We start from the raw sequence: 18,977 nt of genomic DNA, 5'->3' as shown, positions 1-18,977 counted from the left end.
CCAGAATCAAGGTGATCGCTATACTGGAAAAGTGGTTGTGTTGACCAGTGGATTCAGTGTGGTAAAGCATGGTCAGTCTCCTGTGTAAATTATTAAATTTAAACATCCAGAGAGAGATGTAGAAAATAAAATCAGTAAATATTTATCATATAACAAATCGGATAGAATAGAATCGAATCTTTATTACTGTCATAGATCAGCACAAATCAAATAAACATATAGCCTTAGGCTGGTTCCGCACACAGTAACACCACAGTTTCAGACAAAGCAGCATTTCTCAGATCTTTTCAGTTTCTCTCTTCCTAACATCCTTAGCTCTCTTGCTGACTGGTACTAATTGTTTTACAGAGAACCCTTAAATTTATATCCTTCCCCCCATGTTCCTCCCCTACTAGCATTCCACAAACTGAAACTGGGTGGTTCTACTCAGCCTTGTCCAGCTTTTTGCTTCACAACAGTACCCCATAACTAAATGACAAATTTCATAAATCTGCATATTGTTTTTGCTTAGGGGAACACATTGCAAGTCTGGAACCAATTTGGCACAATAAATTGTACCCAGGTTTAAACTAAGGTCTAATCTACACTGTAGAAATGATGCAATTTGATATCACTAACTGCTATAGTGCAATGCAGTTAAATTGAATCTTGGGATTTGTAGTTTGTTGTAGCACCAGTACTCTCTGATAGAGAAATATCTCACAAAACTATAAATCCATAGCATAGAATTCCATAGCATTCAGCCATGACACCTAAAGTGGTGTCAAACTGCATTATTTCTGCAATGTAGATTAAACCTCACTCTACTTCCTAAATACCCTAAAGGTACCAGATCCCTTCTTATCTTCGAAGCTAAATAGGATCAGCTCTGATTAATAATTAGATGTGAAACTGACAACGAATACCCAGTGCTGTAGGCTATATTTCAGAGGAAGGATCTAGCAAAACTACTTCTGAGTACTCCTTCCCTAAGAATGCCTTATAAAATTCATGGGGTCACCATAAGTACACTTGTGCCTTGAAACATTCACGCAAACGAAACTCAGTTCTGGAAGATGTGGTTTGGGTAAATCCATTCAAAACAAAACAAAACAAAAAACACTAGCAGCTTGGTGCTGGAAATTCTTTAGACATCCTTGTTCCACTTCTACTTTATTCACACTGGCAGCCATTTTAAAATATTTGCTTTAAGTGAGAAGGAATCTACAAAGTACAATGCAGGATCAGCAGGGGGCATTTGCTTAGGAGGGTGCTGACAGCTAGAGAAAGATACCGAGAAGCCAATTGAATCACATTGAGAACTGTTTGTAACTGTGCACTTGAACTGCTAGTGCTGGGGAAATTAATATTTACAAAACGGCGAGCAAGAAAGCAGTGAATGAGCCTGAATTGCATATATGTCTCTTGAAGCAGGCTAAACTAAGTGGAACTTGAGAGAGAAGAGCATCAAACAGGAAGCGAAATAGCATTCCTTGGGTCAGTGGTTTTCTCACTAGAGCTCTGATGCAAAGTCTGTTGCATCAGAAGGATTTAAACATGTCTATGAGAATGCCCAGCAAAAGGTTGCTAGGCAACAGTGTCCTGCCCTCAGGGTACCATCAGCCAATGAGAGGGTTTTTTTCCTCCCTCTGATGCAGTTCTTCCATCTCTTATTCCACAAGTTGTACCTATCTTGCTGAGGCTGTAGTATGCTGGAGGCTCAAATGTCTCCAACATAATTCAGTGACCAGCTCAGCAGCTACAAACTGCATACATTAGCTGTTATAAAGCAAACACACACAGAGAATACAAACAATAGATTTGAGAAAACAGCACTGGCTGAAGCTTCAGTTTAGCAACTGATCTAAATTAACACAACTCTCCTTGTGTAGACATTTCAGTTTCTGTAGCAAACTAATGGAGAGAGAATCCAGGTTCACCTAGTATGACTGAACAGAGCACAACTGAAAGTTGGTTTTCTTTAGCAGTTCATTCAGATGCCTTTTTTCAGATTCAAATAAATCCCTTTTTTCCTTTTCTTTTTTTTTTAAAAAAAGCAGGTACTTCTCTTCAGTATTTACTGCATTCTTCTAAAGATTTAATGCACACATTTCATTTCAGTGAATAATGTTAGGATAATTTTCTAAGTGCTAAGTTACAGCAGTGATGCAAACACTAGAAATGCAAACGCCGACAGACATGTTTGAATGGTTGTGAGCAGAGTCAAGACTTGGCTAGAACTTTTGAGCATTGCTGCTGCTCTTTTTCTCCCTCAAACCACCACCTCATGTCCAGTAACCTACCTGGGATAGGCCAGGAGAAGGTGACAGTGAGAGATCCCCAGGACCTTGGCCTTAAAATTTTGAATATGGCAATGTGTCTAATAGTTCTACAATACCTATTGTGGAACTAATAGGACATCCCTTTTGCCAGTAGAAATACTGTAAACTCAGCCAATTTCCTGGAAGAAATTTGGGAGGTTGTTTCAGTTATCATTCCCAGTAGGAAAATGGCTCCAGTGTAACGTACAGATGATTTGCTGCCCCAAACTTCCCCTACCTTCCATAAATATGTTATTGCATTTGTAAGTGACAAGGGAAGGGGAGGCACATACAATACAGGTTCTACCCCTAAAGCATTCAGGTTAAATACTGAAAAACCATACCAAACAATTGCTCCATTTTTTGAATGGACAGTCCCAGTTCATCTTCCATTACCCCACTTTTCCAGTTGCTTTCAAAATGTCCCAGTTTCTCCAACTCCCATTTTCACCCTTTGTCATCAGCCTACATCAACTGCTGCAAATTGAGTTAAAAGTGCAAAATGAATTTGCACTCATTTAACTTAGCAGGGGGGAAAGGAGGAATTGAGTCTTGCCCTTCCCAGTAAGCCCAGGCAAATGCAAACTTTGACAGCCTCTTCTAGTAGTGTGTTCTCCCTCAATAATAAGTTTTGCCATTTTGACCACATTCTGATGTTGCCTGGCCACATATGACCTTATTTTCATCTGTGAAATATCAGGATTTCTGAAAACAGAGGAGAGCCTGGTCTGAACAGGGAGTGAACCACACACAGTTAAATATTTAGTTAAATATTAATTTCATTATCCTGTATATTTTGATGATGTGTATGTGTCACTTTGCTTTACTTATATTGCGTATATTTTTCTTGTATAATACAGTATGATCTCTGTATCCACAGAACTGGTACCTACAACTTTAGTTTCCTACACCTGAGGGAAAATGGTCTCTCTATACATCTGGTGCCCCTTCAGTGCAAATCTATGGTCCACATCTGCCAGAAATACATGGTTTTCAGTATCCATGGAAAGTCTGGGAACATATCCTCCACAGATTGAGGGGGGGGGGGAGAGGAGTACTGTATTTGGGGTAGTCTGTATCTGGAAAATCTGCTTTATAATTGTATTCTCTTTTTTTAAAAATTTATTATTCCTTTCCCTGTGTGTCCATGTATACATATTTTAGGCACCCAGATTGCCAACTGATTTTCCCCCCTCTAAAAATAGGATTATTTGTGCTTGAGATGCTGGAGAAATATTGCTGGTTCATGATAAACTGGATCAGTACTGTACTGGATGGACCAAGGCTCTAACTCAGTACAAGATAGTGCAAATGTTCATATTTGACATATTGCATGATTTATTGTCATTGTTATGTGTCTTCCAGCCAACTCTGACTAAGCCTGTTCTAGGCAAGTTTTATTCAAAGGAGGTTTACCATTGCTTTCCTCTATACTGGAGGAAATATACTATAAGGGGGGGGGGGGATGCAGATTTGTCATGTTAAAGATTATGTGACTCCAGACTGAGAAATTACAAGTCATTCAAAGCTACAAAATTGAGAATGGGCTGGATTTAAAGGCAGGTATTCTAATCCAATGCTTAGCCATTTGTCTACACATTGTCATTATTTTTGTGTATTCATGTTCCTCAGTAAATGTAATTAATTAGTCGGCTTACATTAGAGCTGTACAGTTGAGTCATATATACACATGTACAGAGACACCTTTTGACTCTGTGCACAGGGGAGTTCCATGCATCAGTCCCTAATTAGTTAAATCAACAGCATTTCTGTCCTCTAAATTAGGTTTAACTGGGCTCTGCACTGTTAAATATAATTGTTGTATGTGTGATAATGTTTCAGGAAGGACTGGAAGGAGGTTAATTATGGAATAATACCTACCTGCCACCAACTGCCTACCACCAGCTGACACAGATCTTTAGAAGACAACAATGAAAAGGACTGCAGAGTGCAGCAGCAGCAACATCGAGCAGTTTATTTATTTTAAATAGAAAATGGAAATTGCTTACTATGATTTTGTTTCAGGGAAGAAAATTCTGCTGCGAGGAAAATTTCCTTCCCATGGAGCTATCTAAACATCACTGCTAGAGTCTCAATATCTCTGCGGGGAGAGGTACCATCTCTCCTGTCCGTGCCCCCCCCCCCCCCCCCGCACTCCTTCATTCTGTTAGCATTGTCTCTGGGGATTTATCAGAGAGACACAATGGATTTGCTTACAACCACTTGAAATAATTTCCAGGGCTTTAAACCACAGAGGGAGTCCAATTCCAAGCAGAGCAAACTCACTGAGTGAGGTTAGACCCCTAAAGACAAGGTATCAGATGAAAAGGGCAACCACAGCAGGGAAATCCTTAAGCTGTCCAGGGTTGTGCTGTTGGCATTCATAAATATATTAATACTGTAATTTTTCTTCTTCATTCTTCTGCTGTTATGTAAATCTTAGCCAATACTCAGGGTCAGAGTTACATTAAAAACAGTCCATGCAGCTGACCCCCTACCATTTCTTTACTCACAAATAAGTAACCAATAGAAAATTCCCCTCATTTAAATTCCTGTATGTTTGTGTGCATGTATGTTGGGTGGGAAGAAATATTACATTATGAGTGGTGATTCCAGTTTGGATTGTGGCTATGCAAACTTGCCTGATTACACAATAAGTTTTTAATTCAACATGTAGCTTGGATCCTAGCTGGGGATGTGAATATTCCAGTATTTGACTTTGCTTGGGAGGATGCTGAATATGTCTGCACAGAAAAGAAATCTTTCTGCATGGTTTTTGTCCAATTTCCCCACATCCCAAAAGTGTTTGAAAATTATTCATTAGAGAAACACATGTAGAGGAGTGTGTGTGTGTGCCAACCACGCCCTACATTAAAAAACAACAACAACAAGCAACTTACCTGTTTTCAGAGACTCATGCAATAAAAAAAAATCTGGATGTTTTAGTGGATAAAAACCACAAAAACTTAAGTGTGTTTCTAGGCATTTTTTTGTTGCTTGACAAATGTATTTTTCAGACATCCCACCTCCCAACCCCAATTTTGTGCAAAAATACTTGTTTCCTCAGAGGTGAGGTGAACCTTTTGTGTAAAAATTTTGGGGAGTTTTTGCATGGTAATTTTGCACAAAAAGATAAATATAGGTTTTTGTGCAGAATAATTTTACAAGACACTTTTAAATATGTGATAACTTTACAAAACCCTCTTCTCTGTGTTGTTCTTTCCAAGTAGGTTACATGGATGTTAGGAGCCCCATTTTTTAAAGCTAGGAAAGAAATAACAACAATATTATTTCCATATCTCCCTATAGCCATTGCTATGAAAGACTGAGATCACTTAGTTCTCTAATATACAGATGATTATAGACAGACATTAAGAGTCTGTGAGGATCATGCTAAGAAAGGGCAATTCTTATAGACAGAAAGATCTAGAACTGGTCTCTTTGACCCACAAAATGTATTCTGATATGTTCCAAATTGACCACACAGACCCATGGCAACAGCCAATGATACGAAATAATCAGTGCTAATGAAATTATCGTCACAAAATGGACAACGAGATAATATTCAGAAAATGTGTAAATAGATTATACATACAAATGGTGGTGTGGTGATTATTGATTACTTCTCAGGTAACAGGAATTGTAAAGCTGAGATGCATAGTAATTTCATAGGCCTCTGACCATAGATTTTCTTCAAAAGTCTGGGTAATGCAACTTGTCATTCTCTCTGCAGAGTACGTGGGCAGCTGATAAGGAAAATTTTCTTTGCAAATATCTATATATTTCTACTCATGTTAGATAGATTAGATAGATTTGTTCCTAAATATTTGTGTCTCCAAATCCCTAATCATTTTAATACATTAAACTAATTTAAGACCTTGCTAGACTACAAAATCTCAAAACGTCAAAAGTCAGGTTGCCCAGGACAACACATGGGGGGAAATAGGTTTTCTCTCTCTATCTGTGTGTATTTGTGTGAAAGAGCAAGTGCATATGTTTTCCTGTGAGGGCACAAACAGGAGAAATGGTTCTGCCCTCTTTTTTATGCAGGAATGGCACACATAGAATGTTTAAATAACCTACCTGGGCCTTATAGTTTAACTACTGATTATATATTGAAGGCTGGTCTAGAATCCTCAGGGAGAGCAGTATGTACGAAATACCTGAAAGTCCCTTGAGAATTTGATTCCTCTTGTACCTTTTTCTTCTTTGCACTAAAAATTCATGACAGTAGAGCCAAAGTCCATCAGCGTCACCTACTTTGTATCTTGATATCAATCAAATCAAGCTCTGAAGAAGGAATTGTTCATGTTAATAAATAACTTCTGCTCTGGAGGAGAGAAAGACCTGAAAGTCTATATTCTGCTGCCACTCTCTAGTCCACATTTAACTTAAGCTCTAGAGCTCTTTGACAAAAAAAAAAAAAAGTAACTCACCAAACTACAAATCCCAGGATTCTATACAATGAAGCCATGACAGTTAAAGTGGTTTTAACTGCAGCCAGTGTTCATTATTGTTATTAACTGCCCTTGAGTCGGCCTCGACTCATGGTGACCATGTAGAAGAGACATCTCCAAAATCCAGTGGCATCATTGGGGGGATGTAGTGGTGCATCCCACACTGGATGACACCCCAGAAGAGGATGACACCTGGTTGGTCCTCCTCCCCCCCCCCCCCATGCAGTCCTGTCCTTTTCCTCATGAGGAGAAGAACAGGATGCCACTGAGGAAGGCCATGTGTACTGCCCCCAGAAGCCCCACCCCCACACCAGGTGACAACAGATGCGAGGGTGCCACTGCCAAAATCCTGTCTATCCTCCACTGCCTTCCTTAAGTCTTGTAGATTCATGCCTGTGATCTCCTAATTGAGTCTATCCATCTGGCGCATGGTCTTTCTACTGCCTTCCATCTTCCCTAGCATCATTGTCTTTTCTAATGAGTGTGCCTTCTCATGATGTGGCCAAAGTTCTATCATCTTTGCATTCAGGGCAATTTCTAGCTTTAATTGCTCAAGAACCCACAGCACTCTTCTCAAATGAGTTGATTTTTCTCTTATCTGCTTTCTTAACTGTTCAGCTTTTACATCATACATGATAGTATGGAATACAATATTTTAGATCAGGCATGTCCAAACTCCGGGCCTCCAAGTGTTCTGGACTTCAGCTCCCAGAATTCCAGACCATTGACCAAGATGGCTGAGGTTTCTGGGAGCTGAAGTCCAAAACACTTGGAGGCCCAGAGTTTGGGAATCACTGGTTTAGATGAATCATGCTTGTGTTCAGTTGTGTATCATTACACTTTAGGATCTTGTCTAGTTCTTTCATCGCTACCCTCCTCATTCCTAGTCTTCTGATTTCTTAAGTGCAGTCTCCATTCTGATTAATGTTCGATCCAAGATACAAACAAAATAAAACAAAACAAAACAAAACCTTTAACTATTTTAATTTCTTCATCATGCAGGTTGAATTTGTGTTATTCCTCCATGGTCATTATTTTCATTTTCTTTTTGTTCACCATTGCACATTCTTTTTTTCTTTTTTACCTTTCTCAGTAATTGTTTCTAATATGAGATGTTTCTGCTAGTAGTATGGCATCATCTGCATAAATATCCAAAGTGAAGGTCTTCATCATTGTGAAAAATGTTTTACACTTTCTTTATTTCTTGTAGCCCTTTATTTCGCTGTGTCTTTTACTGGATCAAAGAATTCATGCCTCTTTTCACAGTAGGGCCTTATTGATCAATCAGTGCAGTCTCTCCTCCTGTTCTCTTATGTGACATCTGTTCCTCTTCCTCTGGCTTCTAATATCCCTTACCTTCAGCTTCATTTCACCCAGTCCATCACCACACCTCAGCTTCTTTACAGATTTAAACAGGTAATTGCCATTCAATTCAACATGAAAGTAGGAGCCCTGGTGGCGCAGTGGTTAAATGCCTGTACTGCAGCCATTCACTCAAAACCACAAGGTTGCGAGTTCAAGACCAGTAAAAGGGCCCAAGCTCGACTCAGGCTTGCATCCTTCCGAGGTCGCTAAAATGAGTACCCAGACTGTTGGGGGCAAATTAGCTTACTTGCTGTTCACCGCTATGATCTTTGGAATAGCGGTATATAAATAAAACAAATTATTATTATTATTATTAATTCCATTCAAATCTTGCTCATGTACTTATTCTGTTTTTGTAATAAACCACATATCTGAGTATGCTGACCTTTGACTTGATTCTTCTGTATTCCATTCCCAGTCTTTTGCTTACAGAAGGCGGAATGGTCAGATAATAGGGCTTGGCTTTGAGAAAGTCTCTCTCTTTCTTTGTGTGTGTCAGAGTTCGAGTGCTCTTCAATTAAATTTTCTTCACCTGAATAATTTCAATACTTTCCACCTTGTTTCACCATTTCTTTCCACTTGATAATCCACTAGTTGCTTTCTAAATCTTGAGCCTAACATATGATGTTAGGGTAAATATGTATTGTCGTAGAATGGGAACCACATTTTATGGCTCAAAACCATAACAGAGATTAAGCAACAGAATAAACATGTGAGGAAGCTGGAAGCTGAATCAGTGACTCCCCATGAAACAATATTATTCCCATGGGAGTATTCTGTCCCATGAATGTTATCACACTACTGAGGATAACCAAGTCTGTTTGAAGCAGTTACAAGGATTTTGATATTATTTTGAAGGAAGGAAGGAACGAAGGAAGGAAGGAAGGAAGGAAGGACATCAGCCAGCTCTTTTTAAAGATAAGGCCACTTACAAAGTTGCCCCTCTAATTCTTTGGGGTGCTATCACCTCTAAAGGAAAAGCTATGGAAATTGATGTACCAGAATATTGTTGCCCAGGAAGAGCTATAGAACTAGCCATCCATTCAGGTGCCATAGACCAGTAATCCTTGTGAGAAAACCAGTGGATGTCTTATAGAAGCCTGAATGGCCATGATAATAGGTCTTGGCTTTAGAAAAATCTGTGGAGTCTCACATTCTGAGGGCTCTTAAATTAGACCTTCTCTACCTGAATGATTTCTATACTTTCCGCCTAGTTTCACTATTTTTTCCACCCAATAATTCACCCATTCTAAATTCTAAATGCACTTCTCTACATTTATTTCTCACCCACATTCCTGTGTTTCGCCTTCATCCCAGTCGTAAACCTCATATAGCTTGTCTAGTTTCTTAGAATTCCCTCTTCATTATTTGGTAGTGCTCAGAAAGAACGATCTGAGATACATGAAAGTAATCTCTTAAAACACAGCAGCCTAGTCAATGCCTAGAAGCAAGACAGGACTGGGTCCCTATGTAAACTTTTCTGAGTTTCTCAAAGGAAGACTAACACACATGATATGTAATGTGGAATGAATAACCACATCCTTTCCACACTTCACCATGGCTACCAGAGTCAGCCACTTATTGCCATGTCTATAAATTAAATTGTTTCAGATATCGCAGTCCTCTTGCTTCCATAACTTTTGTTATTGTCATTATCATTACAATGTTCACTACCAACAACAGAGCATTTTATGCAGCACTTTTAAGAATAGAACTCAAAATACTTTACACAAACCTTTATACTTGCTTAAACACATCCCATCTTACCTCCAAAGGGGTCGGTGGTATTGCTATGTGATGATCACAACAAAAACGAAGACTACCACATGGTGGTGCTGCAGGATATTATATTCTGCAGCTTTTTAAGCACCTCTAATATACTCTAGCTCCATTTATCGTGGATTGCATTAGTATTACTGAACCTAGCTTGGGTTTTATTCAAGGTTTTGAGCTAGCTGCCCCCAAAGACAAGCTGCTTTCCACATTATTTTAGACAGAGATAAATATACTCTCTTTGCATGGGGATTTCAAAATTGGTTTGATTCGTTGTTGGTTTTTTACCTTCTTGCTAGAAATTATGGCATATATTTCCCACTTTTTATTCCTCGTTATTAGTGTTCCTCTTCGAGAACACATTACTGAAAGAACACCACTGCCCTGCTAGCCCTGTTGCATTGTAAGCCATGTCATGATGATGAAGGTGGAAGAGGAAGGGAAAATTTTCCATTGTGGCTCCTGCAGGTGGTCTGTTAAAGGGCGGATGAAATAGTGGGACAAAACTCTCCTTTTTCTTGAACAATGAGTCGTCAGTGAGGGTGAAGATGGTGAAGGCTGAGGAGGAGGAGGAGGAGAGGATGTAAACCTTTTCAGGCCCTGATATTGATCATATACTCACAGTTGGATGGTGCCCCAGGGACCACCTGGTTCAAACTCCTGCCAGGGCAGGAATCCATAGCTAAAGTATTCCTTGTGAAGGTCCATTTAACTGTTGCTTTAAAATCTCCAATGAAGAAGAACTTACCACTTTCAGAGGTAGTCCATTGTATTCTCACATAGAACCTAGTATCAGGAAATCCTTCCTAATATTTAGGCAGAATCGTCTGTCTTGCAGTTTGAATCTCTTGGCTTGGAGTCTACCCTCTGGAACGGTAGAAGACTCCTTCTATCTTCTATGTGACAACATTTCAGATTCTTAAAGATCATTATCATACCACCTCCCAGTCTTCTCTTCTTCAGGCCAAACAGATCCAGCTCCCTCAACTATTCTTCATACAGCTTGGTTTTTCTTTACCATCTTGGAAGCTCAGTCAAGATGCATTTTGGTTTGTCAAAGTCCACCAGAATCCAACATCAAAATCTATGGGCCCATACAGACAGGCCAAAATAAAGGTGCTTCGGGTCACTTTGGAGGTATGCCGTTTAAATGATGCATGCATCTCAAGAGGCCAGAAGTTGCGCCAAAGCTGCACTCCAGTCCTTATGACTGGAGTGTAGCTTTGTCGTGGCTTCCAGCCTCTTAGGATGCATGTGGCATTTAAACAGCATACCTCCAAAGTGACCCAAAGCAGCTTTATTTTGGCCTTTCTGTATGGGACTTATGTTACATAACTTTACATATACAGTGGGCCCTTGGTATCTGCTGGGGTTTGGTTCCAGGACCCCCAGTGGTTATCAAAATTTGCGGACACTCAAGTCCCATTAAATGCAATAACGTAGGCTCATTACAGACGGCCCAGAAGGGGCCGTCTCGCGCCGCCGCCGGTTGCAGCATCCGGGAACCGCAGCAGCCAAACAGCGCGGTTCCTGGATACTGCCAAGAATGAGCGCGAAAATCACGCTCCTTCTTGCTCCCCGGAAGAGACGCTGCGAGGCGCTAGTTGCGCACTTGCGGCATCATTTCCGGGGCGCGACGTGCGGATGCAGAGCATCCGTTACGTCAAGATGGCGGTGGCCGTGTGGAACGGCCGCCGCCATTTGTTACGGACAGAGTCCATAACAGGAGTAGGGGCATCTAGAAGAGACGCCCCTTTTTAAAACTGGGACATCCTGAGGACGTCCCAAATGGCGGTATGTAACCTGCCATAGTAAAATGGTGTTCCTTATATAAAATGGGAAGTGTGTGTGTGTGTTGAATATTTTCAAACTGTGGATGCTTGAATCAATGGATAAAGAATCTGTAGATAGGGGGGTTGACTATACTTAGCTATGCAGCAGAGCTACAAAGAAATCGTGTGAATGAATTGCAAAGATGAGTAACAGAACATGGGGAAGAGTGCAAAATGGGCATTGGTGCCCAATGTACATTCGCATTGATGTGATGAGCATTGCGAGCATTGTGAAGTTGATGGCTTTCATGGCCGACATCAATAGCTTGTTGTGAGTTTTTTGGGCTATGTGGCCATGTTCTAGAAGAGTTTGTTTCTGATGTTTCACCAGCATCTGTGGCTGGCATCTTCAGAGAATGTTGGCATGGAAATGAGTGGGATATAGATATACTGTGTGACCCTGGGTTGGGAGAAGTGATTTCCATGTTAATCTGTGTATTGTTCTATTGTTGAATGGCAAGGCCTGAGAGTGGAAGGATATGCAAAGAGGATTTGTGTCTATTAAATTAGAGATCCATGGTTTGCTGGGAAAACCTCTGACAGGTTTTCATTTGCATTTGCTGGGTCTGGATTTTAGTGTCTTTCAGGACTGGTAGCCAAACTTTGCTAACTTTAAGGTTTTCTTCTTTCCTGTTGAAGTTTTCCAGGTGTTTCAATGGCTTCCCTGTGCATTCCGACCTGATAGTTATTGGCATGGTCCAGAATTTCAGTGTTTTCAAACACAATTTTATGCCCAGGATAGTTTATAACATGATATGCTACTGCTGATTTTTCTGGCTGACCCAGTTTGCAGTGTCTCTCGTGTTTCTTGATTCTTGTTTGAACACTGCATTTGTTGGTCCCTATTAGCTGCATGGTATGTGGTAAACTCCTGTGGATGTGAGGGGCTCGCTCTTGTCCTTGGCTGAGTGCAGCATTTTCTGGATTTTCTTGGTCGGCTTGTAAACCATTTGGAAGTTGTGTTTCTTCACCAGTTTCCCTATTCTGTCTGTGATTCCTTTGATATATGGTGAAAATAACTTCCCTTTGGGTGGTTGTTTGTCTGCACTCCTCTGGGTTTTTCTGGGTCTGGCAGCCCTTCTGATGTCTGATCATCTTTTCAGAACCTCAGAAGTTTTTTTTCCAGGCAAGATGAAATATGAGTGCATGGCTACTGTTTAGTTGCTGATACCCCACAACTATCCCAGTCTGGCAGGTACAATCCAAATTAGTCCTCTATCATCCCACCTTTTTGTCTGCTTTTAAAAATATCCCAGTTTCTCCTCTTCCCATTTTCCTCCTTTCTCTTCAGTTTACTTCAGTTGTTGCAAACTTCATTTCATGTGCAAAAGTAGTTTGTATTCAGTTAATTAAGAATGGAGAGGAAAAGAGACGGTGGAATCTTGCCCTTCCCAGGAGGCTTAGACAAAAGCAAACTGTGGCAGCCTCTCTTAGCTTCTTTGTTCTTCTTCAACAGATTTTACCACACTGATATTGCTTGACCAAATATGTCCTGGTTTTCATCTATGAAATGCTGGAGGGCATAGTTTCTTTGCCTCTCTGGATTTTTATTCTGCTGTACTACACTTCCTGCAGTATTCTTACACCCCCACAATCTCCTAAATGATCTTACTCGTAGGCAGGCTTAGAAAATCACTTTTACTGTCTTATCCTAAAAGCCTTTTTGTCTATCAAAACAGACATACCTTCACTCCACAAAAGTAGGAAAAAGAGGAAAAAGACAAGACATAGCTCTTATCCAAAGCTCTTATATGGAAAAGGTGCAATTGGGAGTACAAATTGCTATCCATGTGTGGGGTGTGTCATCTAGCAGTGCGAATCTAATGAAACTTTCGCCACTCTTGATTAAAATGAAACATTAATAATGAAAATCTCACAGTCATTTATAAGAAAAGGTTTAAAGTAATTACTCTAATTTTAAAGAAGGCAAGATTATAGCTTTGAGAGGGGAAAAGGACATACAGTATATCACTACTGCAGAATCACAGAATTTATCACTGCTACCTGGAAGTAGAAGAAGACTAACTTTTGTGCTCTGAAGGTTTACCTCTACTACCTGTTTTTGTAAGTAATATTATCATATATATTCAGCAAAATGCCATGGATCAAGTGGGCAGATCAAGATTCAAATGCCAACAGACATGTGTCATTTCTGCTTGCCATTCACTGCACTAATTGCTATGAAATTCCCTATATAGAGCTTTATAATTTAATTTTTTTTCTGCACCAGACAAGAACTATACCACTGTGTAACACATGCATTCTGTGTTCTACTGTGATGGCAGAAACATTCTGCCAATGTTGGTAGGTACCCAGAATTCCCATCATACAAGAAGACTTGGTGATGTCACAGGATGTCATGAGAGAGGCCTTAATGATGTCACAGTGTAAAGCTTTGTGGTGATGTAATGAGATGAAATTTGCTGATGTCAACTCTTGTTTGTGAAAAATCTGATTCGTGGGCTGGGCCTTTTAGAATGGTCCATCAGCAATGAGATGGAAGTCATCAGTAAAGAAGTGGGGGTAGAAAGGTAAAGACCTGTCAACAACTGCAGGGCCCCATAACCCTTGTCAGAGTATAGCAGAGTGTCTGGCGAATTTTTGAAGTGTGTTCACAGCCCTCAGCGAAGATAACAGCAGAAGGATGTCTTCCAGAAATGATGGAATGCAGGCCACCAGGAACTGTCCAGCTTTCACTGCCAGGCTTCTGCTGATTAATGACCAGACAAGCCAAGCTCCCGAAAGTGCTTATCTTTATTTACAAAGTGCAAACCAAATAACCAACGTGACTTTTACTATACAGAACTCACAATCCACTCCTCTCTCAACAAACCCACAACAATTACTGGAAGTCCCTGAGTTTATATAGACACAATGCCATGTGGTCCTACAAACTCAACCTCTTCCTGTCCCACACAGAAAACTATCCCCTTGTCTAAACAGACACATGTTCATCTTCAGGCTTCCTGCACACAGGCAGTAGAATGACCTTGTTGCTATGATCAGCAGCTGTAGCTCATCAGCTTCGTCCTCCAGGTGCTGACTGCTCATGGTCACCACACATCTAAACATTTCGTGTTAGTTGGCTTTTAACCCTTAACAAGACCTGGGTTGGCTGAATACATTTTGCTGCTTGAACCAGACAACAAATGATATCATCCAAATTAGGATCACATTATCCAAAGTCAGCCAAATTATTTTGGCACATTAGACAGAAATTACTACAAACTCCTCCCCTGTGGCCCAATGGCAAGATGAAGTACCGTATATGACTGAAACTGTATGAAAACATGGTCATATGTATCATTTGTCCACAAAGCAACATCTTTTTAATTTATCACTATGGCTTGCTGGATATTAGAGACTATAGAGATGTCATTAAATATGCCTTTCTTCATCATCACTGGAGGGCAAGATGTAACTACAGGTCATGTAGTTAAAGTTAAGTCTTGATACCCTCTCTTCATTGCCCATTCAGAAATATGTGGTCACACATAGACAAGTTTATCAGCCCATCTGAAATCCTACTTGCTTTCCCCTCTTTGCTCTGTGTTTTCTTTCTGTCCTGGATCATGCCCTTTTCGACTGCAAGTAGGGAAGTAAAGAATATTCTCCAAAATTCGAAAATTAGGAGAAATATGCCTAATTCGACAATTTCTATAACATTTTAGAGAGGAGAAATTCTGAGCAGTTCTTGATCAATGAGTAAGAATCTTGATGGTTAGTCATTTCGAAATGAGGGGGAGAGAAGAATCCTTCATCTGACTCTCGATGGCCACTATTTGCATATTTTGTGTAAGAAAAGCTACCATTCATCCTGGAGGCTATTTCCTTTGTTAGGGTGATTTGCTCCAACTTTGCTTAATCACAGCTTTGCTTTGAAAAACAAAAGATAACAAAAGGTGAGGCTTCTGCCCTTTATGCCATGCTCTGACATTCAAATTCTCACAGAAGAGAAGAACTTGAAATCTCAAAACTTAGCAGGAAAGGTCTTGGCCACAGTTTTTTGGATTAAGACAGGTATTTTGATGATAAAAAAATGACTAATCACTTTGATGAAATACAGTTACATCACTATGATCTGGAGACTACCTTGCAGTGGAGACATTGATTTGGGTTCTCCAAGGCCAAGAAATTCAAGCACACACACACACACACACACACACACACTGCAAAATAAACGTAGGTTTGCCTTAGCATCACCTTGAGAGAGCTGGAGAGAGAGGTTTGTCATGTCCTGCCTCTGAGGCTGAGAGAATGTGCCAATTATTATTATTATTATTGCATGACCTTTTAGCATCACCATGGGAGAGGTGCAGAGAGAGGGGGCAGGGAAATGTCTAACAATTTGTAAGCTGCTCTGATAGCACCACAGACTGCTGGGAACTGCAGTCTAATAAGGCTGCACACTGCAGAAATAATCCAGTTCGACAATACTGCTATGGAAACTCCTGGGATTTGTAGTATGTTGTGCCACCAGAGCTCTCTGACAAAGAAGGCTAAATGTCTCACAAAACTACAATACCCAGATATTATTGTTGTTGTTGTTGTTTTCTTATATCCCTGGCACAGACTCTCAGCCTCAAAGGGAGGCACTGCCCCCCCCCCCCCCAACAAGCCTTGCATGCCAGGAGAGTCCTAAAAGTCACAACACACGACAACAGCCATGTTTCCAAGAGGTCATGGGGAAAGGGAGCTCAGGGCTTGGATGGCCATAGGAGCCCTCTGGGAGGCCTTGGGCAAGTCACACTCTCTGGGTCTCAGAGGAAGACACTGGCATGTCCTCATTGCAAGAGCCCTCTAAACACACACAAAACCCACAACCCCCCCCCTTCTTGCCCCGTTTTGCCAGAGTCCTCCCAAAGCACTGAGAGTGCCCACCAGAAGGCAACAAACATCAACAGCCAAGTGGGTCACACTGTCTCATGGGACAAACCGAGGGTTTTATTGGCATAAAGAGGAGTTTTGTCATGGGATGCCCCTGAAGCTGAGATAGTGTGACCCTCACAGATGAGAAGGGGAGGGGTCGGGTGCCAAGTGGCAATGCTCTTCTGCCAAGCAGGAATCCTCAATTAGGAGCAGAGTAGGGTGTGATGGCAAGAATTCTGCCATGAATAAAACCTACCATGAAGGAATACCTAGGAGTTGGAGTTGAAGCTGAGAGGATGTGACTTGCCCAAGGTCAGCCAGTGAATTTCTATGGTGAACTGGGAGGATCCCAGCTCAGCCATGTAAATCCACAGGGTGACATTGGGTAAGTCACACTCTCTCATTCCTGGAAATTCTGCACTCTCCTTGCCAATAATAATAATAATAATAATAATAATAATAATAATAATAATAATAATAATTATTATTATTATTATTATTATTTATGCCCAGCTCTTCAGCCAAAATGCTATCAGAGCAGCTTACAAATTACTAGATATTTCCCTGCCCTCAGGCTTGCAATCTAAAGGGACAAGAGACAAAAGGAGAAGCAAATGGCAGGGGAAAAGTTCAGCAGATCCTCATTCTCCCACATTCTCTTTTGTGAGGGTCACATTCTCTCAGCCTCAGAGGCAAGACATGACCAACTCTCTCTCTCTGCACCTCTCTCATGGTGATGCTAAGGTCATGCAATAATAATAATAATAATAATAATAATAATAATAATAATATCCCTTACCCAAAATGCTGAGGACTAGATGTATTTTGGAGTTTTTCAGAGTTTGGTATATTTTTATACAGTATGTCTAATGGGATATAATGGGAGATGGGATCCATGTATGTCTCATATGCATCTCATAGACATAGACTGAAGGTAATTTAATGCACAATATTTTTAAAATAATGTTGTGCTTCTGCACACTGAGCTGATAATTTAGGTTTCAGAAGTCCAGAGAAAGGAGACTCAGACTCTACTCTGGACATTTCTCCTGAGAATGGACTCATGTTTTCAAAAACAGTCATTTCTGGATTTTTGCAACAACAAAAAAGAGGAGCACCACAGACTGCTGGGAACTGCAGTCTAATAAGGCTATAGTATATCTTTCTACAATGTAGATGGACACCTCCATTACATAATTTGTTGAGGATGCTTTGACTGGGAGTTCCTGCATGGCAGAATGGGGTTGGACTGGATGGCCCTTCTAGGGGTCTCTTCTAACACTATGATTCCATGATTCTATAGCACTCTGAGCCTACTGTGATTTTAATTGTTTTTAAATGTATAAAGGTATAAAGTCTTATAATGCAAGCCATGCACTGATGGACTATTGCACTATAATTTTTTATTGATTGATTTTATACCCTGCCTTTCTCCCAAAATAGGATTCTCTTAAAGGGGTTTGTTTATTATAAAAAGAAAGGAACGTATAAAGGCTTGGAATTAAAAATTATGGTAGATAGATAGATAGATAGATAGATAGATAGATAGGTCTTGGAATTAAAAAGTGTGTGTGTGTGTCTTAAAATTAAAAATCCCTCTTGGAAGTGGGAATGAAATGTGTGGATGCAGCCTGGGTTCTTAACTCAGCTCAGAAGTTGGAATACAGTGTCTCAAAGCATGAGCAGAGTGCCTCTGAGCATGAACAGAGTGGCTGCCGCTCATTGCTCGAGCAGCTGCACTTTGCTTGATCGAGATGAATTTATCTGATGTAAACACCTTCAGAGGAAGGACTCAGTTTGCATCTGCACTGAAAAAATAATCCAGCTGGCCACTTTAACTACCCTTGGCTCCATGTTGTGAAATGCTGGGATTTGTAGTTTGTTGTGGAACCTGACAGATGACTCAACAGGTCCTCAAAACTACAGATCCCAAGATTCCATAGCACGAAGCCATAACGGAAGTTAAAGTGGTGCCATCGAGGTGTCAAGGGTAAACGCTCGACCCTCTTTTTGTGTCTTGGGGGGGCTCTTAGCCTCTCAAAATGGTGGCACTTAGTCTTGACCCCCCCTTCCCAAAATCCTGGCTACGTCCCTGGTGGGTCACACTGTCTCAGCTTGAGGGGCATCCCATGGCAAAACTCCTCTTTATGCCAAGAAAACCCTCAGTTTGTCCCATCTTCCAGTGACATCCTGATGTTGAACAGGGGTCAGACTACATGTCCTCTAGGACATGCTACTAGAGAGGTCCCTTCCTCACCACTACTCCCTTCTCCTTTTGTGTTGTGTCTTGTGAGATTGTAAGCGTGCGGGCAGGGAACCGTCCGATTAAAAAGATTGTATGTACTGCACTGTGTAAATTTGCAGTGCTTTATAAATAAAGG

Source organism: Sceloporus occidentalis, unplaced genomic scaffold (assembly GCF_023333645.1).
Source record: "Sceloporus occidentalis isolate IW3139 unplaced genomic scaffold, rSceOcc1.0.p SCAF_2, whole genome shotgun sequence".
Classification (NCBI taxonomy): Eukaryota; Metazoa; Chordata; class Lepidosauria; order Squamata; family Phrynosomatidae; genus Sceloporus; species Sceloporus occidentalis.
The sequence above is the reverse complement of the archived record's forward strand: the minus strand, read 5'-3'. Positions refer to the sequence as shown.